General features: G+C 51.7%; 1 long non-coding RNA gene and 1 other non-coding gene across 2 annotated transcripts in view; both read right to left on the bottom strand.

Annotated features, from left to right (window-relative positions):
* Window positions 1-26,752, bottom strand: part of LOC138504274 (uncharacterized) — a 101,660-nt gene extending 74,908 nt beyond the window's left edge. Inside the window, exon 1 of the long non-coding RNA XR_011279814.1 lies at window positions 26,702-26,752. This is a non-coding gene — a long non-coding RNA (uncharacterized lncRNA). The remainder of the gene's footprint in view (window positions 1-26,701) is intronic.
* Window positions 21,165-21,315, bottom strand: LOC138505265 (5.8S ribosomal RNA). The gene has a single exon (XR_011280090.1). It is a non-coding gene; the product is annotated as a 5.8S ribosomal RNA (ribosomal RNA).
* Window positions 26,753-27,091: the final 339 nt, after the last annotated feature.

Raw genomic sequence — 27,091 nt, 5'->3', positions numbered from 1 at the left:
ATTAAGCACCTCAAAAAAGTGGCTTGGCCTGACGAACCAATCCCCAGAACCCATATAGAACACACTATGGGCCTGTAGTACGATTCACTTCCAGTCATTTTATCTATTCTTTCAGTGTCCAGAGTATCAAGAATGAGACATTGAGAGATCCATGAAAAATTACTCTCCATATGAGTGTAATTAGCTGCTTGTTTTCAAACACTGTGATAAGCCACACTACATGGAGACAAGAACACTACATTTATTTACATTGATTTCCCTGACCAGGTGTGCACTTCGTTTTTAGCATTTGAGGAAAGTAATGAAATAGGACAGGGCGAGCTCTTTTCTATCCCCTAACCTTTGTAGGTGACGCAGCAGCGCACCACTAGGGTAAGAACATCTACTTTAGGGAAAGAAAGAGCTCTTTACAGGGACAGAAAGTTATCTATAGGGAACCTAGCTTGAGGAATAATTTTGAATAAAGAAATTCTCACTTTTATGTGTTAAACAGTATGGGTGTAGACAGAATTGTCAACCCAGTGACTTTTGTTGTGTGTAACTAGAATTAAGCACGCCACATTGACTCTCACGAGAGATTTTGGGGGCTTTGGAGTAATGTTGGAGCACTTGCGGGATGATATGGGCACCTACTGGACTTATACAGCGGACACTAACACAACCCCAAACAAATTGAGAGACTACCTGCGGTCCTGTGCCAATGAGAGGACACGGACAACGCCCAGAACCAACCAGAGAAACTAACGCCAAGTCAAATAGAACACAAGCGACACTCATAAGGAAAGAATCGGCATCCCCAGCCAACAACCACACCCGCCCCATAATTGATAGCTGTTTGAATGTTAGCACTCACACTCGAACTAAGTTGTGGACATTAGCATATACACTGGCCGTATGAGTAGCGAAGGAAGACAGGTAAGGTTATGAAGGAACTGTGAGCACCGGACAAGCCCAGATCAGGACTTAGGCGCAGAAATGCTCCCACACCCCCTAGACCACATCTGGGGAGGAGATTACAGAAGCCAGTGCCTCACTTCGAGACAGAAACACCAACCAACCAATCCACCAACAATTTCCCCCCTCTGCATACACCTCTCAAACTCTAAACCAAACAACCACAAGCCTACAGCACAACAAAAACCAGACTCAAAACAGTACACGACGACTACCGGCTGCAAACACCCCAGCCAACATACCCACCGGGCTGAGGCTGCCAACAGCACATCACTGCTCTCTTGCACTTTTCCAGCTTCCTCCCACTAACTCGCCCTCCCTTGTCCCCTCTTTCAGAGCCGCCGGTGGCGAGTGTGCAGTACAAATATCCTTTAAAACATGAGATTCCACTTCACATCAGAACCCGCCCTATCCTATCAGTACTATGGGGACTTGGACACAAAGCAAATATACACCTCTGCTCCTGAGCTCGTCATGCCCCCACGCTGGACTTGGGCAACAAAGGTTTCCGGATCACGCAGCAATGGTCGGACAGTGGTCTGGAGAGGGTAGCCTAATTATTTAGGCGTAATGCCTTCATTGATTATGAGGCTCTATCTGAAGCCCTGGGAACTGATAAGTTGAACGTACTTGAATACCTGCACCTGAAGGGCATGCTTACTGAACCCAAGTGGTATGTTAATACATCCTTGCCTCTCACACCCCTTGAGAAAATGTTGTGACTCCACATCAAGGAAGGGGGCATTCACTAGAATAGGTATTGGTCACGTCTGACTGGAGGGGAGGCAGAACTTCAGGCAAAGCTGGAAGGCGAGGACATGGGCGGAGATAACATGATACCTGGGGGTAAGATTTACAAGCCAATGCTCGCTGGAGCCCTATACACGTCAGATATGGAGGCCACTTTTAAGATCCCTCACTCTTGGCACCTACCGGCAGTGAGAAATGTTTGTAGGATGCTCCCCATTCTGCCCAAGGGAGTGTGGACAGCCGGGAACATGGTTTCATGTGTGGTGGGAGTGCCTGGCTGTGCAGGTATACTGGGCCGAAGATCACCAGCCATGTGCCCCCTCCAGGTTTTGATAGGACTACCTCCTGCTGACTCTGAACTCCCCAGGTTCCCACAAACTGTTGAATCAATGCCTAAAGCTGGCAGGGTAGCGCTTGCTCATTAAACTGTGGGACATCTTCACGTATGAAAAGCTGTCAGCTATGGTAAATGACACCACAACTTTTTTTTATCAAATGAGGCACGTACTTGTTAAAAGGGGGTGGTGAAAACTATTAACCGGACTACATGAATGGTTTGCCTGGGCTCTCTGATTGCATGTGTGCGATATATAGTACCTCTAACTCCAGTAAAAGCTGAACGGTTGGACTCATTTATTGTCCCAAAGGATGGATGGTCATGGTAGCTCACGTGAGGGGGGTTAAAATCATTGTGAATGTTGGTTGTAACTGATTGTATTGCCCATCAGAAAACGTAATAAAAACCAAAGTAAAAAAAGCAAAAGCAGTGATATCAAGCAATAATTCATAAGTTTCCCAGATTACATCTGAATAAAAACCTGTCCATTTTTACTGTCCCGGGAGAATAGCTCACGGGCAACATGCTCGCCTTGGAAACAAGACGGCACGAAGCAACAGGTTCGATTCCTGTGTCTGCGCTTAGAAACCTCTGGGTATTAAGCACGTTATAAATACGTAACTAAGACATATTCCTGCAACAGCTCCTTGAAGCCCCCAGGCTGTGCGAGTGCTTTAAAAATGCAAACAAATGTCCACCGCCCCCTACCTCTCCATCAGAGCAATGCAAAGGATCCAGCATCTGTGCCAGCACACAATGTCATGCCAATGCAAATGCAGGAGATCCCTACGAGGTCCGCCAGCTTTATGCAGCAGCATGAAGCAGGCAAACAAAATAGGGGTGTGGCAGCGGGTACAAATACAATTAAACCCTGCCCGATAGGCTCGCAACTGAAAGTAAAGCTGCCCAGCATTTGGTTGGTGTGCACACGTGTGTGCCACCTTTCCTTACAAGAAAAGGTGGCGGCGGGGAGCTGCCTGCGTGAATCTGAACACATCTACTAGCACAAAATGGCACTTAACATGAGCTGCTGTGTATTTGAAACCATCTATAAACATAAGGAAACAGCAACACACCATTCAAAACACAAGGGGTCATAAATAATGGACAAAATAATACGTTTGCATTTTAGGAGATCAACACGGAGCCGCGTTTTTTCAAACCCTATAAACACTGCGTGACCACTTTACAAATCCCCATACTACACTGTCACTGTTCCTAGTCCCCTGGAGACTGCTCTACACATAGCCCAAACCCAAAATGTAACATGGTTTCCTCCAATTCGCCTCTCAACATAAACCTAAGAAATCCACCACTGCTCCCCGTGCAGGGAAAATCCAACATTCTGCACAGGGACAGACCAAATCTATGCAGAAACATGCCCCTCTGCACAGGACATACCAACCTTTTGCTTCACACGACAAATCTCCAAACACCCCCGCCCCCTCCTCGGAGCAGGGAAATATATTACCTCTCGCTGCATCAAGCAATTCCCTACTGCGTACTTCTGTAGCGTACACCTGTCCCCCGGGTCAAATACACTGTGTAAGACAACAAATCCACACTTGCCCAACTCGCTGCACAGCACAAATACCTAAATGGGTCACTGGAAGTAAAAAAAAAAAAGTAATAGCCCCCTCTGCTACACATTACAATGGGGAAATACAGCACATGCACATAACACGCGGCTTCTTTATACCGGAGCACAGCCAGCCCGCCATGCGTCAATACCTAAATGTGTCCCTCTGCACAAGATACATGCACCAAAACGCCAGCCTGCAGTCCCAAAAAACTATCCGCCTTCCGTTAACTGGTATACTGAATATCCCCTGGAGAAAGGATGCACATAAGTTTAACAAATACACCGAAATATGCCCCAACCTCCGCGGGTAGGCCTTATCGCCCCTCTCCACTAAAATAACAATCATCCCCAAAATACACCGAAATGCGCCCCCCCCCCTCCGCGGGTAGGCCTGATCGCCCCTCTACACTAAAACAATCACCCCGTATTCCTGTGTTCATAAGGTCTCTGCCATGAAGTTGTCTCATTCTCAAAATGCACTGAAATAACACCCTGCCTGGTCAGGCCGAATGGCCCTTCTCCACTAAAATATCAATCAAGTACGAGCTTTAAGCTTTAAGACTTACTGTAAACCAAATTCGCTTCGTAAGGGAAGCAGCACGCCCGCCCTCTCAACTCGCTTCCACGAAGCGATTCAAGCCACGGCTCCCTTTTTTCCTGCACGTGTAAAGATGCCCCTAGTGGCCAAGTCCTGCTATTTCCCATTAGAGAAATTGCCCCTTTTGGCCCTAGTGGCCAAGTCCTGAATAATAATGGGAACTAGCCTGCTCACACTCAGAAGGCTAGTTCCCATTAGAGAAACGGCCCTCCGAACTGCAGAGGCTGAAAGGTCCTCTCGTCTAATGGGGACTAGCCCACTCAAACTGAAGCAGCTATTTCCCATTAGAGAAACGGCCCTCCGATCTGCAGAGGCAGAAAGGTCCTCTCGTCTAATGGGTACTAGCCCACTCACACTGAAGCAGCTATTTGCCATTAGAGAAACGGCCCTCCGACCTGCAGAGGCAGAAAGGTCCTCTCGTCTAATGGGTACTAGCCCACTCACAATGAAGCAGCTATTTCCCATTAGAGAAACGGCATTCCGACCTGCAGAGGCAGAAAGGTCCTCTCGTTTAATGAGAACTAGCCCACTCACACTGAAGCAGCTATTTCCCATTAGAGAAACGGCCCTCCGACCTGAAGAGGCAGAAAGCTCCTCTCGTCTAATGGGAACTAGCCCACTCACACTGAAGCAGCTATTTCCCCATTTGGGAAACGGCCCTCCGACCTGGAAAGGCAAAAAGGTCCTCTCGTCTAATGGGAACTAGCCCACTCACACTGAAGCAGCTATTTTCCATTAGAGAGACGGCAATCCGACCTGCAAAGGCAGAAAGGTCCTCTCGTCTAATGGGAACTAGCCCACTCACACTGAAGCAGCTATTTCCCATTAGAGAAACGGCCCTCCGACCTGCAGAGGCAGAAAGGTCCTGTCGTCTAATGGAAACTAGCCCACTCAAACTGAAGCAGCCATTTCCCATTAGAGAAACGGCCCTCCGACCTGGAAAGGCAGTAAGATCCTGTTGTCTAATGGGAACTAGCCCACTCACACTGAAGCAGTTATTTCCCATTAGAGAAACGGCCCTCTGACTTTTCTGCACTCCTCCTCGTCTTTCCAATACCCTTCTCTACTTTTGATGGGCTAGTTATTAGGTTAAGATGTACAACCAGGCACCAGCTAGCATACTACTTAATGGACACAGGCCTTCTTCCGCAGCATTTACCTTATTTTCAGGGTCCACCTTCTGCTCTTCTTCCTCAGTACCTTTCGAAAAATGTTCCTCCATCAGTGGCCCTCATCTTCCAACACCGATTTTGTCTGTACCTTTTAAACTGTTCTCCAAGTAATTTCCTCCTTTCTCTTGTGTCTCACCTTCATTCTCTCCTTCCCCCCTTGCTAGTTTTCCCCTCTTCACGCTGCTCTCCCCCTTTCCCTTCTTTTGACGCATCTTCACCTTCCTCTCCCATTCACGTCAAGTCTTACTCTCCTTCAACACCCTTCGCCTTCCTTCTTCCTGTTTCACTCCGCTCTTTACTGCAACGCTTGTTTCCAAACTCACATACTAGGCCTTCTACCAAAGCCTCCCTGTATAGTCCTGCTCATTTTGATACTGGAAAAGGAAGGGTGTTAATTAATGTGCCCAACTCCTTGTGTGTACTTGACAAAGTGATTGGCTCTTCTGAGTAACTCACCATCTTCAGATCTAGTGATTCGAATCAGTTATAAATTGTCAGCTGCCAACTTGAGGTCAAGAAGCGTTGTCATGGTAGCTGCCTGACCCCACCATGGTGCCTCCTGCAGGCAGCTGCACAATAACTCTGCCAACTTTGAACCTCCTCATCTGCCAACTTCATTGCATACCCAAGCTCTAGTAGGTCTTTTCTATAGTCCATCCAGCAGACTGTGTATTTAAATGTACTTTTAGTGGGATCAAAGACAATACCCACAGATCTTTTGGCCTTCTAATGCAGAGTTGTTCATTCTTCAAAACTCTACCAGGTCTTGAATTACAGACTGGTAACTGGCAAAGGATAAAGTGGATAGGGTAGACGCCTTGGGAATACCTTATATACTGGCTATTATCTTTCTGAAGGTGCAGGCCCCCCCCCCCCCAGAGTCTCGTGGCTCCATTCCCATATGTCCACCTAGAAACACGGTCACAGTTCTCACCTTTTTTTATGCTGTCACTCAGTTCCTTGTTGTACTCAATATGTAATTCTTTTCATTAACAGTTTCATATTTTCAGTCATTTATATTCCATGAATGTATTTATATTGTTAAAGTAGGCCTTATTTTCATTTATCATATCACTTGAGTTATCAGTTCATGGTTCTTACATATTTAACATATTCCAGATTTATCATAACCATTTAATTGGACCAAAGTGTGAAATATCTTAACCGTTGGCATAATTATGGATCTATGTGTTGAAATTGAACCTGAAGTAGTTGAATGTTTTCCAAATGTTTTGTACCTAATGTTTTTTAATGTCAGATTTTGTGGTAGGTCGCCCCGCCACCACCCACCCCTTACACAATCCAATATGGCCTGTCCCCAACCCATCATCTACCATCAGTGGTATAAAAAATGTAAAGAAATGAGGGGAGGGGGCAGAGGATTTTCAACCAGTTTGGGGGGAGGGGGTCGACCAAAATCCATAAACCTATAATTATACTGTTAAATGGTGTTATGGTCACTAATAGTCTTAATAAAAATCAGCCCCTAGGAAGGGGCAAAGTGTTTTTACTGGGGTATGAGGGTCACTAGACCACCAGGGATGGCTTTGATCGGAGCGTGATAGTTATGATTTGTTTTTGCTGGTCTGAACATAGGTAATTCATGTTTTTTGTGCTGTTTACAGGTTTCTTTACGCAAGGAGCTGCAACGTTATGCAAGTCGTTTTTTTATTCTATGGGATTGGGCAGTCTGGGGAGGTATTTTGGTGGGCTGGGACACAAATGCAGGGCCAGGCCACAAATTCCCACCATGCCAGCAAAACATTGGTGTTTCCCTGGGAGCTGCTGTCTCCCATGTGGGTTGACTGTCTGCAAGCCCAGGCTGCACCTCTGGCTGTGCTGTGTTACAGATTTCACCTCCGAGGACGAATGGGGACCCTTCACCTCAGAGGAGGAATGGAGACCCTGCCAGGGCTGCCCAGAACTGCAGCTGGACTTGGGGACGGTCAACCCACATGGGAGACAGCCACCCAAGGCCAGGGACATCACTGCCACCTTCCTGGATCTCTGGCTGGTCTGCATTACAGCTTCTCCCTCTGGCAAGGGACAGGGACCCTGCCAGGGCTCCCTGGGACAGCCGCTGTGCTTGAGGACGGTAGACCCAAATGGGAAACAAACGCCCAAGACCAGGGACAGAACCCCCAACTGTGCTGGAACTCTGGCTGGGTTTCGTTGCAGCTTCACCCTCTGGGAAGGACGTGGACCCTGCCGAGGCTCCCTGGAACGGTTGCCAGGTTTGTGGACAGTCAAACCAAACAAGGGACAGCCACCCAACGCCAGGTACAGCACCCCTGACCATCCTGGCGCTCTGGGCTGACCTGTATTATACCATTTCTCTCCATGAGGGGGACCTGCCGGGCCCCCTTCGGCTGCCACTGCACTTGGAGATGGTGGACTCACATGGGAGACAGATGCCGAAGGCCGGGGACATCACCCCCAGCCGTTCTTGAGTTTTGACTGGGCTACATTACAGCTTTTCCCTTCGTGGAGGTATTGACACACTGCCGGGGCTCCCTGGTGGGGCAAAGCTGTAATAGAGGCCAGCCAGAGCTCCAAGATGGTTGGAGGTGATGTCCCCGGCCTTGGACAGCTGTCTCCCATGTGGGTTGACCGTCCCACAGCCCAGCAGCAGTTCCAGGAAGCCACAGAAGGGTCCCACTCCCTCAGGGAAGGGGACCATGTCAGGGCTCCCTGGGACAGCCGCTGCACTTGGAGATGGTCACTCCATATGGGAAACAGCTGCCCAAGGCCAGGAACAAACTATCCTGGAGCTCTGGCTGGCCTGTGTTACAGCTTCTCCCTCTGGGAAAGGTCGGGGACCCTGCCGGGGCTCCTTGGGAGTGTCGCTGCACTTGGGGATGGTTGACCCACATGGTAGAGTCATCCAAGGCTGGGGAAATCGCCCCCGACCATCCTGGAGCTCTGGCTAGGCAGCATTACAGAATTACCCCTCAGGGAATGGATGGAGACTCTGCTGGTGTTCCTTGGGACTGCCGTTGGACTTGGGGATGATCAACACTTTTTCTTTTTCACCCAGGTAGGTACACTCACACATGAGGTACTGTTTTCATCCAGACACCTGTGGGAAGGTAGGCCATGTGTTGTTGGCGGTATGTTTCAGTAGTTTCCAGGTTGGAAATGTCTGAAAATTGTGTTTATTTTTCCTACATTTCAAACTTTGCTGGGCTTTTGGGTAATACATTCTAGGGCAATTTGCACAAGCCAGACCTCTGTGGGTTCCTACAGGAGTCTGCTCTCCTGAAACACTTGGGTTACCAGTGGTTTAGCCTTTTCCATTTGCACCCAGGTAGGTACACCGACACATCATCAGGACACGTTTGGGAATGTGGGATGGTAGGACATTTGTTGTTTTCACTTGGTTTAACATTTTCATACATTTGCTACTGCACTTTGTTACACAGCCCTTTAATTTCCCAAACGTGAACTATATGTAGTTGCTGATTAAGGTACTGTATGCTTTTGTAACCTGCTCAAGTCACCTACCCTTCAAAAGGTCTGCCTGTGATCTTTCAAAAATGGTATGCTCGCCATTCCTCACATTTATTTTCCTTATTTACACATGCTAAGTATGTCTGTTTAGGCCGTCAGCATAAAATTCCTGTGTACTATGGCTCCGTTCCTGGCTTGTGGTCTATGCGATTTCCTAACTGGAAAAGTCAGGGGAACGTAGCGGGGCATTGCTTTTCTCAATATTTACAGAAGCCATTACCTTACAGGTCCAACCACGTCCAGCACATACCTTTAACTTTCATTTTTCAAATCTTTCACCAAACTATGGGCATTTTCCCTACATAGATGTTGCGTGACCTGCGCAAATCACCTTTTCCTAAAAGCGGAATTTTGTCACTTTTCAGAAATGTATGCCTTGGTCTTCCCCTTCAGCTTTCCTACCCTACTCTTCCATTCCGTCCACGCATGGACTATTGGGGGGGGGGGGGGGAAAGGGGTAATCTCGCATAGCTCTCACAAAATTGATGGTAACCTTATTTTTTTGGTTTCCACTCAATCTGTTCTTGAAAGCCTGGAAAATGGCAAATTCAGCACAGCAAACCATTTGTTCCCAGCTCTTACAAGGAAACAACCACAGGCTTCTTTGTACATCATTTTAATGGCATTTTCTGAAAAAACACGAAATGTGCTCCCTTTTCAGCTATTTTCTCGCACCCCCCATACAGCAAACTAGGATTCCTAGGTGGCGTTATGATCACCTACATGTGGGAAGAAAGGGGGCCAAATTGGAGCGAGATATCACATGTAAATAAAAAGTTACAAGGGATTGAATGCGACATACCCAAACCACCAAGAAAGGGCTTGGCGCGCAGGGGGGCATTAGCAGTTAAGGGGTTAAAAACAAACAACACATTAGCTTAAAGAAATAGACAATTGGGTAACTGAAGTGTTTTTATTATGACAAGTGCTTACACTGTAAAGCAACAAATAATACATAGACACGTGTAAACCAAAGATCAAATTGGTGGAGCCATATGGAGTGAACCTGCTTTACCTGGGGGATTGGAAGAAAAAGAAGCCGAATGGTGAAACATTTATGGAAATACAGTTCTCATAACTGCCCATGAATCGCTGCAAGAATTGGATAACAGAAAACGAAAACTTTATTATTTCAAATGTTCACAATCTTTTGTCACAATATTACCTGTAATGGCTCAACAGATATCACAACTTCACACCTTCAGCAGGAGCACGCTGACACACAGTGCCGGAGGTTTGTAACGCAATTCTAGATCTATAAATTATTTGCTTTTCATAATGGTGCTGTAGGGTGAACAAGTACAGGTAAACTATAGACAACTAAAGGTCTCAGAACATTTCCAAGTTATAAATGTCACTCGAAATATGGATTTATAGGACAGTGAGTTAAAATAACATGAAAAGCAACTCACACTGCCTAAAATTAAAAATGTGATTAGAGTGGAAGGAACTCGGAAACACTTGACACTTTTCTCAAGCGCACCTAGCACTTTTTGAATCCGTTATACTCTTTGCACTTTAGTCAAGCATTTCCAATAGTTACGATTTGCCTTGAAGTAATATGGTTCTTTCACTTTATGACGCATTTTGCACACAGCACTTTTATATGGATGTATAATGGATTTATATGTACAAGGCAGTTTTGTCAGCATTTAATATCAGGCATTTACCAAGCGGAGTGGCCGAGCAGGAATGTACAGAATTTGGCCTGTAGATATTCTGCCCCAGTTCCATAAAAGGCATGATGAACTAGACGTTAGCCCTTGACCTGAATGGGCTTGGCCAATGGGTAGCCAATGAAGATGGTGCACACATGGAGTAACGTGAGCACAACTAGGAGTGTAAGTGGCTACTCTGGCTGCAAAGTTCTACAGGACCTGAAGGTGCCATAGGAAGTAGCCAGTTTGTGCCAGAAATAGGGTATTGCAGTGGTTCATAGAGGACATAACAAGTAAGGACACCACAGGGGCACGTAACCGAAAAAGGAGTAAACAAAGAACCTTACTATGGGGTTTTCATTTGAAGATGGCCCCTTTGATATACTGGACTTAGCTTTTCTGTCTGCGGAATCTCAGATAACATATTTACCCCTAAAGATGGCCAAAAAGAGGGGGTCCAAAAGGCAGTAGAGGAAGGAGGGCCCACCACCAACACCTAATTTATTCCCCCTGAACCAGCTATTACACATCCATGCACCCACAGCTTCGAGACAGGACCTAAATCTGGTCGCTGTCTCGACAAGAGAGATCTGAACTGACCATGATCTGTGTCATCTTTTAAGAATAACAGTGGAAGCCGTGAGAGCAGATAAGCTTGGTAAGAGGTTACATGTACATGTTAAACAAACCTGGAAGATGGAGCAAACCTGAGGAACTCCACATCTCAAGGCAGACGGTACAGAGTGAAAAGGGGGATGGAAATTGATTGTTCGGTTAGAGAGAAACAAAGAAAACCAGGAAAGAAAGGCACCAGAAAGGCCAGCCCAGACGAGCAAGGGGGCAAGGTCAACGGTATCAAAGGCGGCAGATAAGTCAAGTAATAAGCACCAACGCTGCCCGAGTCGTGCAGCCAAGCCACATCGTCAACGTTGGAGACCAGCACCCCCTCTGTGCCACATCCTGGATGAAAAATGGATTGAGAAGTGTGGAAGAAAGATTACTCAAGAAAGGGCAGATGAAGGCTTCAAAAAGCTTCATAAGAATATTCCAAAATGGCCCCCGTGGCCACCCCACCGTGAGGAGCGCGCTCCTCCCCGGCCACCCGAAAAAGAAGGAGTAAGCGGCGTTAAAAGACCTCAAGGCAGCAAAAGCAAAGGGAATGACCCGTGAAGCGAGCGGTCCCCAAGAAAACTCCAACTGGAGCGTTTGGGGGCAGAGTGAGTGGACCTGAGACCGCCAACAGCGATGCCTGTGTGGGGACTGACAGTCAAGCCGGAGGAGATCAGAGAACCTACGGGGGTGGTGCAGAAGGCGCAGGGTGCCCATTCAGCCAAGCCTACATAGGCGAGACTGGGGAGTGTGAGCGGAACACCACGGATCCCCGGCGGGCGACCTGGGGGAGACAAGGCTGCTGGACCAGCACGCCTGCCGGGACACACTGGCGCAAGCACTGCAGCGCGGCAATACAGCAGAGCCCAGCCCGGACACCCAGTTAGAAATGAGAGGGAGTGGCTAGTATTCCCCTGAAATCCTGCGCCCGCCTCTGCCCCATACAGCAAGCCCGGCTCCACGCAGCGCAGGGCCTCCACGAACCACGTGGCGCCGGGGCCCCATGTGCTGTGATGCACTCCAGCTGGCGCATGGCAAGTAGGCATAATTAAGGGAATTGGCAGCCATGAAGCAGGCACACGCAAGACGCTCCCCTCCCAAACAAAGGACATGGAGGTTTATGAAAGCATCAGCCCCAGCGCACCATAACCTACACTTGGAAGGGGACCCCCCCTACGGCAGGAGACCCGCAGCATACCCAGACCCAGGCAAAGGCCCAAGCCCATACCATTCAGCAACATCAGAGGCAAACTGCAGTAATAGAAGGGTGACAGCACCAAGTCTCCTGCAGCATCCCCCCGCTAACGGCCAGGGAAGGAACCTGGGGGCGAGGGGTGGGGGCAGCACGTGCTCCCAACCCCCAGCATTTGACTCCGCAGGAGAGGGCTGCTTCGCTCCACCACCCACCCTTATGAAAACTAACCTTGCCATGCAAGATTAATCGAGAAGGAACCTCCACTGGTGCAAGAGCATACTTAGATGCTCAGGAGCGGTGGGAGCACGGGGCACTCCAGGACGAAATTCAAGAAGTTCCTGGGCTCCATGACAGTGTGACACTGTGACCATGACCACTTTCACCTTTGAGAGTACTAGCCCCACAGCCCCCAGGGGGCAACTAACCCAGGCTCTAAAGGGGAGCTGGACCCCCACTGCACACAGGAGGGAGTGAGAAGCATCCCCTTCATACAGAACAACTGGCCAATACCCCGGGGTCAAGAGGAACCTCAGAGGCCTGGGGAGAAGCCCCCTACAGTAAGGTGCAGGCAGGCACTCGCCATCACCAGGCAATGTTGCGCAACAAGGCCAAAGAGGCCAAAAAAGGCCCCTCAAGGGCCAAGATCTCAAGAAAACAGGAAGGGACCCTCCAAAAGCTATGGAGAAATGAGGCAGAAGCCCCAGAGGAAGAGGATCCAGCGGTGACAGAGAGACAGCAGTCTGAGGAACCCCCCCGACGCTGCCACAGGGGCAAGAGGTCTCGAGCAAGGTGCTGCAACAGTGCTTTAAGGCATTCAGTGACCAAACGACTGCTACCCTTCAGACACAATTAAGCCTAATACGCACAGAACTTGCACAATCCCTGCAGGAAATCAAAGGCGACAGTTGAATTGATACAAATGAAAACGCCATTCAAGACCTCACTGAAAACACCGGGAAGATAGATGTATTAGCGAAGCAGCATGCAGTAGCGACACAACCTGGAGCTCCAAGTCAAGGACTTGGAGAACAGCTCAGGAAGGTCCAACATCAGGATGAAGGGGCTGCCAGAAAGTGTGAGCAATGCCAACCTCAGGGAAACAATGCAGCACGTGTACAAAGATTTGCTGGACATGGCTGGGGGAGAAATTCTCATAGATAGAAGGTCTGCAGCGAGAAGAACCCGGGGCCAGGCCAAGAGAAGTGGCGATGGCTTTAAAGCGATACGACCAAAACAAATGCATCCTCCAAGCGGCGAGGAAAGCAACCCTGAAAAGTGACCAGCGCGGTCATAGAACTTTTCCAGGACCTGACCAAATCCATACTAAAATGGGCCCGGTGACCAAAGCCCAGATAAGATCCAGGTGGACATTCCCCTTTGGAATGGTCTTCAAGTGCAAAGGGCGCCAACACCACATCACTATGTTGGATGAGGGACCCAAGATCCTGCATATTGAAGAAGGGGATGCAGGGAGAGGACATAATAGGAGGCCAGAACATGAAGGCCACCAAGAGAAGCCATGGGAATGGAGAAGAGTAGAGAGGTCAAAGACAAGACAAACAATTGCGGGGGGCAGCAAACGCAGCCCCAGGCTGAATAGGCTGTCCACTTAACAGCAGCGGTGGGGGATCACCCAAGATACAGAAACTGGTGAGCCTCCTCCAGGATACTAAGCCCAACATTGTGATGCTCCAGGAGACCCATATCCGTAAGCAAGACAGACACAGAATGAAGTTGAGAGGGTACCCCCAGGTTCTGCAGGCCATCGATAAGAGCAAAGCTTGAAAGGTCCTCATAGCGTTTAGACACCGACCGGACGTCGAAATAATAGGCACAAAAGATGACAAGGAAGGTAGATTCCTCTTTGTCCAGCTACAATGGGGGGTGGCCTCTCACAATCGCCACAGTGTACGCCCCTAACTTAGGGCAGGACGAATACTTGCAGGGGGTTTTGGAGAAGCTAGACTAGTTAACAACAAGCCAGCTAATACTGACGGGATTTTAACTTGCCGTGGCGCCCATCCACAGACAGAAGCGCGGACAGAACACCCACATCTAAAAGGCCCATCTAGTAAACTAAGGCTAGCATAACAGAATGGCATTAGCAGATACATGGCATGAACTAAAAGGGGACTCCAAGTGGTATACTTACTACTCACATGTGCACCGAACATTCTAAAGAATTGATTACATATTGGTTTCAGAGACACTGCTTTGCCATGTACGGATCATAGAAAGGGAAACCATAGCCCTGCCTGACCACACTCCCCTGCAGCTAGAAATCCAATGGGAGGGGGGAGGAGGCCTGTGGAAGTGGCGGTTCCCCTGACATCTGCTGATGCAGTAATTTCAAACGAGATACACAAGTCCATCCGCAACTTCTTTGAGGAAAATAAGACCCTGGAGGTGCAGGAACATGTAGTATGGGACGTCTTTAAGGCAACCATGCGGGGGATGCTCATAGCAAAGCAGGCATCTCGAGCCAAACAGGAGAAGGCCCTCCAGGTGGACCTAGAACAGGGGTTAACGGAGACAGATAGGGGGGTAATGATCAGGAGGGAGTATAGGCATATCAAAGGGCAAATCAATATCCTTCTAGCTAAACAAATTTGCTCCTATTCTTGAGGCAGAAGTATTACCTCCAGGCAAACAAGACAGGCCGGCATTTAGCCAGGCGGTTAAGCAGAAGGAGGCGGCAGGTACAACACGCCACATTCAGATGGTGGAGGGACAGGAAACCACACGTACAGAAGAGATCCTGCAGGCGTTCAGAGTTCTATACAAGCCTCTACTCTACGGAGGCACCGGAGAGTGACCTCCAAAAGGCCTTCTTAATATCTTGCTGGCTAAAAAGATTAGAACAGAGCCAGCGTGACGCTTTAGAAGGGACGATTACGTAAGACGAGGTGCGTGTAGGGATCCAATCGCAACAACCAAATAAAGCCCCAGGCCCGGACAGGTACCCCGCTACATTCTATAAAGCATTCCATACCACATTAGTATCGTTAACAACATCCCTGATCAACTCCTCCGATACGGGCTGCATCTCCCAGTCCATGGAGGAAGCCAAGGTAATCCTCTTCCCTAAGCCAAACATGAAACAAACCCTCTGTAACTCCTACCGCCCTAATAAACCTCGATGCCAAAATCTTTACAAAACATTCTAACATCTAGAATGGATAAAGTAATCACCGACCTGATCCACCCGGATCAAGCAGGCTTTGTCAAGGGGAGACAAACGTTTGACAACATTAGGCGAATATCCCACCTGATAGAGAAGTCAAACAGGGCAGTCAGGAGGGCAGGGGGTGTTAGCACTAGATGCAGAGAAGGCATTCGACCTAGTCAAACGGCCATTCTTGTTTGCTTCCATGGTGGTTATGGGGTTTGGCCCGGGCCTTCTCCACCTGGTCAAAGTCAACTATGGAGCGCCACTTATCAGGCTAGCTATCAATGGGCATGTCTCCTAGGCGATAAGGATCACTAGGGGTACTAAGCAGGGCTGCCCATGTCACCATGCCTGTATGCAAACCTTCGCAAACCCTTCCTAGCTAGAATTAGACAGGAGAGGGGAATGAAAGGGATTACATTCGGTGGGGAAGACCATAAGGCAATGGCCTTTGCCAACGACCTCCTAGTTGTGCTAACAGACATGGACACTTCCCTCCGGAGGTTAACAGCACTCCTAGGGAATTTGACAGAGTGGCAGACCTGAAGACCAAACAACCAAAAACGACAGTAGATTAATGAAAACATTATTGGCCAATGCTTTCACTTTGGTTCGTCTTGCACTGGTCCAAGAATGTCACCTCTAGCGGCACAATACGAATGCCCCCGGCCGTCCCTCTTAATCATGGCCCCAGTTCAGAAAAACAACAAAATAGAACCTGTGTCCTATTCCAATATTCAGGCGACCAGCCTGCTTTGAACACTACTTTTTTCAAAGTAAACGCTTCAGACCCCCAGGACACTCAGTCAAGAGCATCAAGGGGGCGCCAAGAGGCTGGGGCAGGCAGTGGTAACTCGCCTCGCGGCGGACCGCCAGCTCAATCCCAAGATCCAACTACAAGCTTTTTAACTGCAGCAACTTTAATATATGCTATTGGAGCTGGAATTACCGCGGCTGCTGGCACCAGACTTGCCCTCAAATTGGTACTCAAAGGATTTAAAGTGTACTCATTCCAATTACAGTGCCTCGAAAGAGTCCTGTATTGTTCTTTTTCGTCACTACCTCCCGGAGTCGAGATTGGATCATTTGGGCGCCTGCTGCATTCCGTGATGTGGTAGCCGTTTCTCAGGTACCCTCTCCAGAATCCGATTCCCCATTACCTGTGGTCACCATGGTAGGCACAGAAAGTACCATCGAAAGTTGATAGGGCAGACATCTGAATGCATCGTCGCGGTCACATGGATGTGCGATCGGCCTGAGGTTATCTAGAGTCAACAAAGCGGCCGGGCAAGCCCAAATTGGTCTTGGTCTGATAAATGCACACATCCCGGGAGGTCCGCGCTCGTCGGCATGTATTAGCTCTAGAATTACCACAGATATCCAAGTAACAGATGGAGCGATCAACGGAACCATAACTGACTTAATGAGCCATTTGCAGTTTCACTGTACCAGTCGTTTGTACTTACACGTGCATGGCTTAATCTTTGAGACACGCATATGCTACTGGCAGGATCAATGAGGTAGCCGCACCTGCTGGAGGGTGGCAACGGGGGGAGCCGCGTGACTGCCTCAGAGCCAACCTTCGCACCCTCTGGAGCTGTCTGCAGGACCCGAGCGCCAAAGAGCATCCCTAGACGTGTGCAGGGCAGGTGGACAGGTTGGTCACGCAGGCGCCGGCGGCCAGGCCTGCTTCGCCATGTCAGAGGGTGGGTGGGAGGGAGAGGCTAGGCACAACATGCACCGGTAGGGGGCTTTGCCAGCACACTGCCACTGGTATTGCGACAGAGGGAGTCAGCAGCCAACGTGTGTTCCAAACTGCTGGAGAAACGTGCTTGGTGGAGGAGGGGCTGCGTTGGTGCTTGCGAGGGGATCCCGTCTGATCTCACCACTGGGGGGTTGCCGGGCTGCTCGGCCTTTGCTCTAGAGCTGCCTACGCGAGGGGGCCCTCCCCGAGGGAAGCACACCCTTGACACGGTCCCAAGGCAGGTGGAAGCAAATTGCTTGAAACAGCCGAGGCTGGCCAAGCAGTCCAACCCTAGACGGACCAAGTGCAGCAAATCGATCCCAGCAGGCCAGTCTCTGCTGGTGCATTGCATGGGGCACAACCCACGGCTGGCCCGGGGTTTCACCATGGAGCCCGGGTTGGGCAGTGAGAACCAAGAGGAGTGCAGACAGGTCCCTCTCACCCAGTCTATAGTAATCCGGAGGAAGGTGACTAAGTTTTGTCATCTGTGTACCCAGAGTGACAAGAGCGGGACCTCTCGGCAAAAGCGTTGGGCTCCTTATAGACCCAACTGGAGACAAATTTCAAACTGACGGCCATCGGGACTTCGAGAGCAGCCAAGCCGTATGGTCCTTGCAGACATTCTTCTGGCCAATGACCAGATGGCCGGGTTCGCAGAGCAGCTATCTGGTAGGTCAATGCATTCCAATGGGTCTGGACGGGAGGGGCCTTTGCCCCCCCCACCCTCACCTGACAAAGGACAGGGAACTGGCAGGTTCCCAAATGCATAGGCCAGCATCCCAATCGTCATCCTCGAGCTCTGGCCAGGCCACCTTAGAGTTTTTCTCCCCCTCCACTTAAGAGGTTTTTGATCCACCTTGGAGCTTATCCCTCCGGGGAGGGACAGTCGACCCACATGTAAGACAGGTACCCAAGGCTGGGTGCTTGGGGGGGGACCAGCACCCCACAGCCAGCCTGGAGCTTTAGCAGGGCCCCTTTAGAGCTTCTCCATCCAGGGCTCCCCGCGACTGCCGCAAGGCTTGGGGACTTGACCCACACGCACAAGGCTGGCACCCAAGGCCAGTGGGGGCAGCAGCCCCGGCCACCCTGGAGCTCTGGCGAGGACTGCCTTAGAGCTTCTCCCACCACATTAGAGCTTTACCCTCCAGAGAGGGACAGGGCTCCCCACGATCACCACCGGGCTTGGGCACAGTCAACCCAGATGTGAGACAGGCGCCCAAGGCTAGGAACCCCCCCCCTCACCAGCCACCCCGGAGCTTTAGCAGGGCCCCTTTAGAGCTTTTCCCTGTGGGGAGCGATGGGAACCCCACCAGGGCTCCCTGCGACTACCACTGGGTCTGGGGGCTTTCACCCTGGAGCTCTGGCCGGGCCCCCCCTCAGAGCTTCTCCCACCACATTAGAGGTGGGAGAGGCTCTGGGACTAGTCCTCCAGGACTAACCCACAAACACTGTGGAACTCCGTGCCAGCCACTGCAAGCGCATTTACCCCCACGTGGAGGAAAGGGACCCCGCTCAGGGCACCCCTTGACACACGCAGCTCGTCTTGGACCTGATCACACAAGGTTGATACTTGCCCGAGGACCGGGTGCAACCCACAAACGCCACTGAACTAAAGCCGGTAATTGCGCCACGGCCGCCCTGGAGGCCGCAGGGTGGCACTTCCATGCCAACCGTAGACAAATGCAGGAGTCAGCTGTTGCAACCACAACTCGGGCCATCTGGCCCGGCGGCCGTGCTTGCCCCCACCGTCCAGGGGCACAGGCTTAAGGTACCACCCCCGTGCTCTAGGGTGGGTGCTTAAGCTACTGCCTCTCTTCCCCGCCCTGGGCTTAAGGCACCACCACTGCGCACTCGGGCCGGGGAGACACTTCCACGCCAACTATTAAGCCTACTGAACCCGCCGGAGACAAATGCAGGAGTCAGCTGCAACTCAGCCTATCTGATCCGCCAGCCACAAGTTGGGCCATCTGGACCTACTACCAGACTAGTTGGCCCAGTGGCCGGCCGGGCCTGCCCCGACCCCACCATCCAGGGGCACAGGCTTTAGGGGGGTGCGGTTCAGCCCGCAGCACCAGTTCTGCTTACCAAAAGTTGCCCACTGAGCACTTTCATACAATACCCGGCTCCACGCCAGCGAGCCGGGCTTCATACCCATTTAAAGTTTGAGAGTAGGTTGAGATCATTTTGGCCCCAAGACCTCTAATCATTCGCTTTGCTAGATAAAACTGGGGTTTCCGTGCGCCAGTTATCCTAAGGGAAACTTTGGAGAGAACCAGCTACTATATCGTTCGATTAGTCTTTTGCCCCTATACCCAGGTCGGATGACCAATTTACACATCAGGACCGCTACAGACCCCCACCACGCCGAGTTCACCATCTTTCGGGTCCTATCACACACGCTCATGCATCATCTGACAGAGCGGGCGAGACGGGTCGGTGCAAGGCCCACCGCGACAGGATGCCAATGCAATCCGCGAGCACCAGCCTCAACATCATTACATAACAGGGTTTCATTCGGCCCTCTGACTCAGGCACGTGTTATACTCCTTGGTCAGTGTTTCCAGACAGGTTGGGTGGTTAACCGACATCACCTCAGACACCTGGCGCCTTTTGTGGCCCCCAACCCCCGGCAGCACAACATGGTCGGGGTGTATTGAGGGCAGTCCATCAAAGTCACATTGGAGCCCCGTCTCCCGTTGCCACTCTAGCGACCCCCAAGAGGGGCCAGGACAGTTGCCGGATAAGGGCGCGGTGGCAGTATCTCCCTCAGCCCTGTGGACACAGCAAAACTGTCAGGGGGCTGTAACACTCTCTGCTGGAGCAGAGAGCCACCTGCCCCCTGGGGCCTTCCCAGCCGGTCGTGGTGCACCGCTACAGAGGAAATACGCCCTGCTGGGGCTGGATGTGCCCGGGCCCCAGACCCGCAAGGGCCTCCACCGTTCCAGGTGACCAACCTGCCTGCCGTGTTGGGATCTGTGCAGTCCGCCCACAGTTTACCACTTAACCGTTTCAAGCCCTCTTGAAGCCTCTTCAAACTTCTTTTCAACTTTCCCTTACGGTACTTGTTGACCACCAGTCTAGCACCCGTATTTAGCCTTAGACAGAATTTACCACACGCTTTGGGCTGCATCCCCAAGCAACCTGACTCTAAGAAGACCTGATCCCGGTGTGCAAGAGGCCGCTATCGGCCTAACACCATCCGCGTGGTGAGACTCGATCAGAAGGACTTGAGCCCCCTGAGCGATGCTGGGGGAGTCGGTCGTTTGTACGCCACATTTCCCACGCCTGCCGCTGAATGGGATTCAGTGCTGGGCTCTTCCCTTTTTCACTGGCCGTTACGGAGGCAATCCTGGTTAGTTTCTTTTCCTCTGCTTAGTAATATGCTTAAATTCAGCAGGTCACCACGTCTGATCTGAGGCCGTGGTCAGGTAGCACAAAGCTCAGGGCTGCTGGCCTAGGGCCTGTACGGGGCGTTGCCCCAGCCCTGTGCCTCTGTCCCAACCTGCGACCAAAGCCCACATGGTCATGAGGTCCACGCTCCATGGTCATCCTGCGCCGGCAGCCGCGGGACACCAAAGACAGCCACACACAGCACGGCCAGGTGCCCCGGGGTAGGGTGAAGGTGCGCCAGGCTTTTTTAAAGCCTGCTGCTGCCGCCACCACCACCACATCCGGGGCGCGTCGACCACCCGCCCTCCCGAAACCAGCATGAGGCGGGGAAACTGGAGAGGCCAGGACACATCAGCAATGAGCTTGCGCGCCAGATCCAAGGATCCAGCGATGGTGCTGATCGGGGTCTGACCTTAGGGGGATGAATGGAATGGGGTCCCTGCGACAGCCCCAGCCACGCCCCTGGGAGGGAACCCCAGGGCAATTGATGTACAAGTGACTCTCCGACAGCCGTAGCCCCGGGAAAAACCCAGGGCCACATGGTGCGTTCAACGTGTTGATCAATGTGTCTTGCAATTCACATTAATTCTTGCAGCTAGCTGCGTTCTTCATCGATGAACGAGTCGAGTGATCCACCGCCAAGAGTCACAAGACATTTTTTTTTGTTCCAGACGTCGGCCTGACCCTGCCGGTGCAGAAGGTCGGGGGAGGTAGCGCCGCCTCTGGCAGGACAGCCCAGTGCCCCATCTAGCTCGGTCGAAACCATTGTGGTTTCAATAAAAAAAAATTAAAAATCCAGGTGCTCCGCCTAGGAAGCCTGACCGCCACCTGCAGCAGCAAAGAGTTTCCCAGTTGGATGAAGGTAGGCCATTCCGCCACCTGCCCACCCGGCCCGATCCACTCATCCTTCCCCGACCCCTTCCGCTTCCCTTTTGGGGGGTGGGTGGGGGGCAGGGCTGGGAGACAGACAGCGAGGCGGGCCAGAGACAGCACAGACAGGGTGGTCGGGTGGGACCGCGGGAGTCTTCAAACCCCAGCCCGGCCGCATAGGGCCCAGCTCCAGGTACCTGGGAAAGACACCCACTGTGCCAGCGGGCCTGGCTAACGCTCACTCACAGATGTGGACGGCTGGAACCTTGGCACCCACCGTGAACTAAGCCAGCTGCACCATGGCTCATGCCTGGCGTGCCCAGCCCGTCTGCCTGGGGAGGCGCCCCTTGACAGCAGTCAGGTTTCCCTCGACTCCCGGCTGCCCCCACTCGGGGCTTCCATGCTGACCGGGGGTGTGCCCACCAATTCCCACCCGCTGGCAGGTCAGGGAGAGGAGTGCGCACCCCCGGCCAGCGCAGAGGCGGGCTCAGTGAGGAGAGGGGGCTGCGCAGGGCTCCCTTTCCGATGCGTGGTTGGGGACATCCCAGCAGGTTAACCCAACCCTGCCACGCATCCCCAGCCATCTGCTGGGTTGCTGACCCCTCTCCGGTGGAAGGGAATGCCTGCTCCCTGGCGCCTGGTTGACCACGTGCACCGGACCACTCTGCGAGAGGTGCCCCGGGCTGTGGTTTGCACATATGGGATGCAACCGAGGTCGGGCCCACGGCTCTCCCTCCCGCTGCTCCACTGTTAATGATCCTTCATGCCCCCACCCACAAGCAGATACTATTCACACTCAAATGCCCCATTTCTCCTTCCAAACACACGTTCCAGATTCAAATGCCACCTCCCTTCTGACCTGCATGCCACCATCCGAACCCACACAAAGACACTAATATTCGTCCCTCCATACCTACACCAAGATGCTCCACCCCTCAGAGCAAGACCCATATGCTTCACCTCTACCTCCAGACTCAACTCGGATGGAGCCATTCGCTCTCTCTCTCTATACCCACAACCGATTACCCCATCCCTTCGACACACATACTCCCACCAATCCAATAAACCAACATCCTTCTCTCCAGACAAACATACCCCATCCCTGCATTCACACCCCAATGCCCCCTTCCTTCCCACCAGAGTGCTCCAGCCCTGAACCACATGCTCCACCATTCCCTTGACATGCCCCATCATATGCCCTGTCCCTCCATTCCAGATCAACAATGCCCCCTCCGATCCAGACTCCAAGATGCCCAATCCCTTCCTCAAGACCCATACCATGATGGTCCATGCTCCCTCTGTCAAACTAGAAATTATATTGTGCCTCCTATTGCTATGAATATATGTATATTGGCCTACGCCAAGCTGCTAACAAGCTGCCTATAAACTACATGTGAATAAACTCGCATTGCAAGGTCCTGACCTTAGAAACCATGTAAACTGTCATTTTGGGTCAAGCCGCCATTTTAGGTTTTCTTGCTCTATAAAGTCACCATGTGAGCTAAAATGGTAGCCTATGTTATTCAGAACAGAACTTGATTGTCATGACCTCTGTACAGCTAATGTATAACTTGCCTGCAGGCCACTTGTTAGGGCCATGAGCCGAGACCTTGTCCTTCTGCTGACCTGTGTGCAATGGATTACCTGTATCACCGAAACTGATCTATAATTGAATGAGAACACCTGCTTAACTATATTGTATAAATTAAGTCCTGCATTGTAATGTTAGGCCTAGAGCATACATTATTACCATTTCTTCTTGTTAATGTATAAACCTAAGATGAACTAGATTTGACCTGGCAAGGGACCCTAGAGCAGTAACTTATTTATGGAATGGTTGACCCAAAGAAAGGCTGGACAACAGGCTGGAGAAATGTATAAAAGCCTGACTGTTTCAATGAATTGTTGCACTCACTGAGCACACCGAACCACGCCCGAGTTCGCTGTGTTGTACTGAGGGTCGATAGCTATCTGAATTTTGTTCTGTTCTTTTGTAACTGGATTCAGTATAAAATAAAGTGCTTTGTATGTTCCTTTGTAACCTGTGTTGGTGCGTTTCCTTTTCCTTGTTTTCACACCTCCACACAGAAAGATGCCCCTATCCATCCTCTGACCAATGTGCCCCATCCCTCCCTCCAGATGCACACCAATGTGTCCTATGCCTCCCTTCATACCCACAGCAATGTCCCCATCCCTCCCTCCAGACCCACACCAAGATGCCCCATCCCTTCCTCTAGACCAATACCATAATGCTCCATCCTCCCTCCACATAGCAAGATGCCCCTTCCCCTTGCATCAGATGCCCATGTGCCGATCCTGAATCACATGCAGATAGCCCCAATCAACCCCCTCCAAAACCACCCATCCTAGTACGCCCCCATCCGCCTAGACCCACACCAATGTGCCCCATCCCCTCCTCCCAAACCCACACCAATATGTGGCCATCCCTCCCCAGACCAATGTCCCCGTCCCTCCCATCAAACCCACACCAATGTGCCCCCACCACCTCCCTCCAGAGCCTCACCAAGATGCCCCGTCCCACTTCCCAACCCACATCTAGATGACCCATGCCACCCTCCAGACCCAATGTGCCCCATCTCTCCCTCCAGAAACACACCCATGTGCACCATCCCTCCGCCCAGATCCACACCAATGTGCCCCCACCACCTCCCTCCAGAGCCACACCAAGATGCCCCGTCCCACTTCCCACCCCACACCTAGATGATCCATGTGACCCTCCAGACCACTGTGCCCCATCTCTCCCTCCAGGAACACACCCATGTGCCCCCACCACCTCCCTCCAGAGCCACACCAAGATGCCCCGTCCCGCTTCCCAACCCACACCTAGAGGACCCATGCCACCCTCCAGACCCACTGTGCCCCATCTCTCCCTCCAGAAACGCACACATGTGCACCATCCCTTCCTCTCAGACCCATACCAATGTCCCATCCCTTCCTCTCAGAACCACACCAAGAAGCCCCATCCCTCCCTCTAGACCAATACCATAATGCCCCATCCTCCCTCCACATAGCAAGATGCCCCTTCCCCTTGCATCAGATGCCCATGTGCCGATCCTGAATCACATGCAGATAGCCCCAGCCAACCCCCTCTAAAACCACCCAACCTAGTATGCCCCCATCCGCCCAGACCCACACCAATGTGCCCCATCCCCTCCTCCCAAACCAATATGCGGCCATCCCTCCCCAGACCAATGTCCCCGTCCCTCCCATCAAACCCACACCAATGTGTCCCCACCACCTCCCTCCAGAGCCACACCAATGTGTCCCCACCACCTCCTTCCAGAGCCACACCAAGATGCCCCGTCCCACTTCCCAACCCACACCTAGATGATCCATGTGACCCTCCAGACCACTGTGCCCCATCTCTCCCTCCAGAAACACACCTATGTGCACCATCCCTCCGCCCAGATCCACACCAATGTGCCCCCACCACCTCCCTCCAGAGCCACACCAATGTGTCCCCACTACCTCCCTCCAGAGCCACACCAAGATGCTCCGTCCCACTTCCCAACCCACACCTATATGACCCATGCCACCCTCCAGACCCACTGTGCCCCATCTCTCCCTCCAGAAACGCACCCATGTGCACCATCCCTCCGCCCAGATCCACACCAATGTGCCCCACCACCTCCCTCCAGAGCCACACCAAAATGCCCCATCCAACTTCGCAACCCACACCTAGATGACCAATGCCACCTTCTAGACCCGCTGTGCCCCATCTCTCCCTCCAGAAACACACCCATGTGCCCCCACCACCTCCCTCCAGAGCCACACCAAGATGCCCCATCCAACTTCCCAACCCACACCTAGATGACCCATGCCACCCTCCACACCCACTGCACCCCATCTCTCCCTCCAGAAACACACCCATGTGCACCATGCCTCCCCGCCCAGATCCACACCAATGTGCCCCCACCACCTCCCTCCAGAGCCACACCAAGATGCCCCGTCCAACTTCCCAACCCACACCTAGATGACCCATGCCACCCTCCAGACACTGTGCCCCATCTCTCCCTCCAGAAACACACCCATGTGCACCATCCCTCCGCCCAGATCCACATCAATGTGCCCTCACCACCACCCTCCAGAGCCACACCAATGTGCCCCCACCACCTCCCTCCAGAGCCACACCAAGATGCCACGTCCAACTTCCCAACCCACACCTAGATGACCCATGCCGCCCTCCAGACCCCCTGTGCCCTATCTCTCCCTCCAGAAACACACCCATGTGCCCCCACCACCTCCCTCCAGAGCCACACCAAGATGCTGCATCCAACTTCCCAACCCACACCTAGATGACCCATCTCTCCCTCCAGACACACTGTGCCCCATCTCTCCCTCCAGAAACACACCCGTCTTCCATCCCTTCCCAGACCCACACCAATGTACTCTAACCCTTCCCCAAACCCACACCATTGTCCCTATCCCTCCCCAGACCCCCACCTTTCTCCAGATCCACACAAATGTGCCCCATCCCAACAGACCCACACCAGCATGCCCCTATGCAACCATTCAGACCCCACCAAGATGCCCAATCCCTCCCTCTAGTCCAATACCATAATGCTCCATCCTCCCTCTAAATAGCAAGATGCCCCTTCCCCCTTGCAACAGATGCTTGTGTGCCAATCCCGAATCACAGGCAGGTAGCCCTAACCAACCTCCTCTAAAACCATCCATCCTAATAATCACACGCTCATGAAACATTAAATCACTCTATTAGCCCCCATTGATCAGTTAAACACCATCATACACTGTCTCCCTGTTCCTTTTCTTAGCCCTCCATACCTTTCATTTTGAATAGATGAGCATGATTTTTTAGAAAAAATGTAATTTCCCTCTCCCCTATTGAAATCAGGCGTCTTGCAGGAACGTTCACGGTATCCGGAAGAAAATGGCAATTGTATTTACAGCCAAGAGCACACGGGTTGCTGCTGTTCCTGCAACATGGTAGCCAGAGCCGTAGAAAAATTCCCGCCGTCGCAATGAAAATGCCCAACCTAAACCTGTAAACAAAAGGCTGGCAGGGTCGTCAGGGAAAATGCCCACCCCATCCGCTGCAAGCAAAAGGCTGGCAGGGTCTGATTGCACTGGCACTGGCAGCAACAGCGTTCATAATTGCCTGTCAGCCCCCTCCCCACTCACTGTCTGAACGTGCTCCGGAAGCGCTTCACTGCTCCAGCCGGAACCACAGAGATGACATCAGAGTCACGTGAAGAAGAGGGGGCAGGCCGTTGCTATGGTCCTTTTCTCAGATGGGAGCTACCACTACGTCACCGCAGACTGAGGAGGGCAGGTGAGTGCAGCAAGGTGAATATTGTGTTTAGTGGGAAAGCATTTTAGTTCATATTGAGTGGGTGAGCCGGGTAGCTTTTTTTATGCCGAAATGGCCTTAGGGGGGGAAGCGCTAAAGGAGCCGACGAGGTTCACGCACGTTCAAGACAGAAAAGGGCTGGTGTATTAAACGGGAGGCCTGGCTAAAGTATTGGGCGACAGAATGCCACCAGGTGACGGTGGGATAGCCCGACTTTTTTA

Source organism: Ambystoma mexicanum, chromosome 11 (assembly GCF_040938575.1).
Source record: "Ambystoma mexicanum isolate Mex_15411 chromosome 11, UKY_AmexF1_1, whole genome shotgun sequence".
Lineage (NCBI taxonomy): Eukaryota > Metazoa > Chordata > Amphibia > Caudata > Ambystomatidae > Ambystoma > Ambystoma mexicanum.
This window is presented reverse-complemented; position numbering and strand designations above follow the sequence as displayed.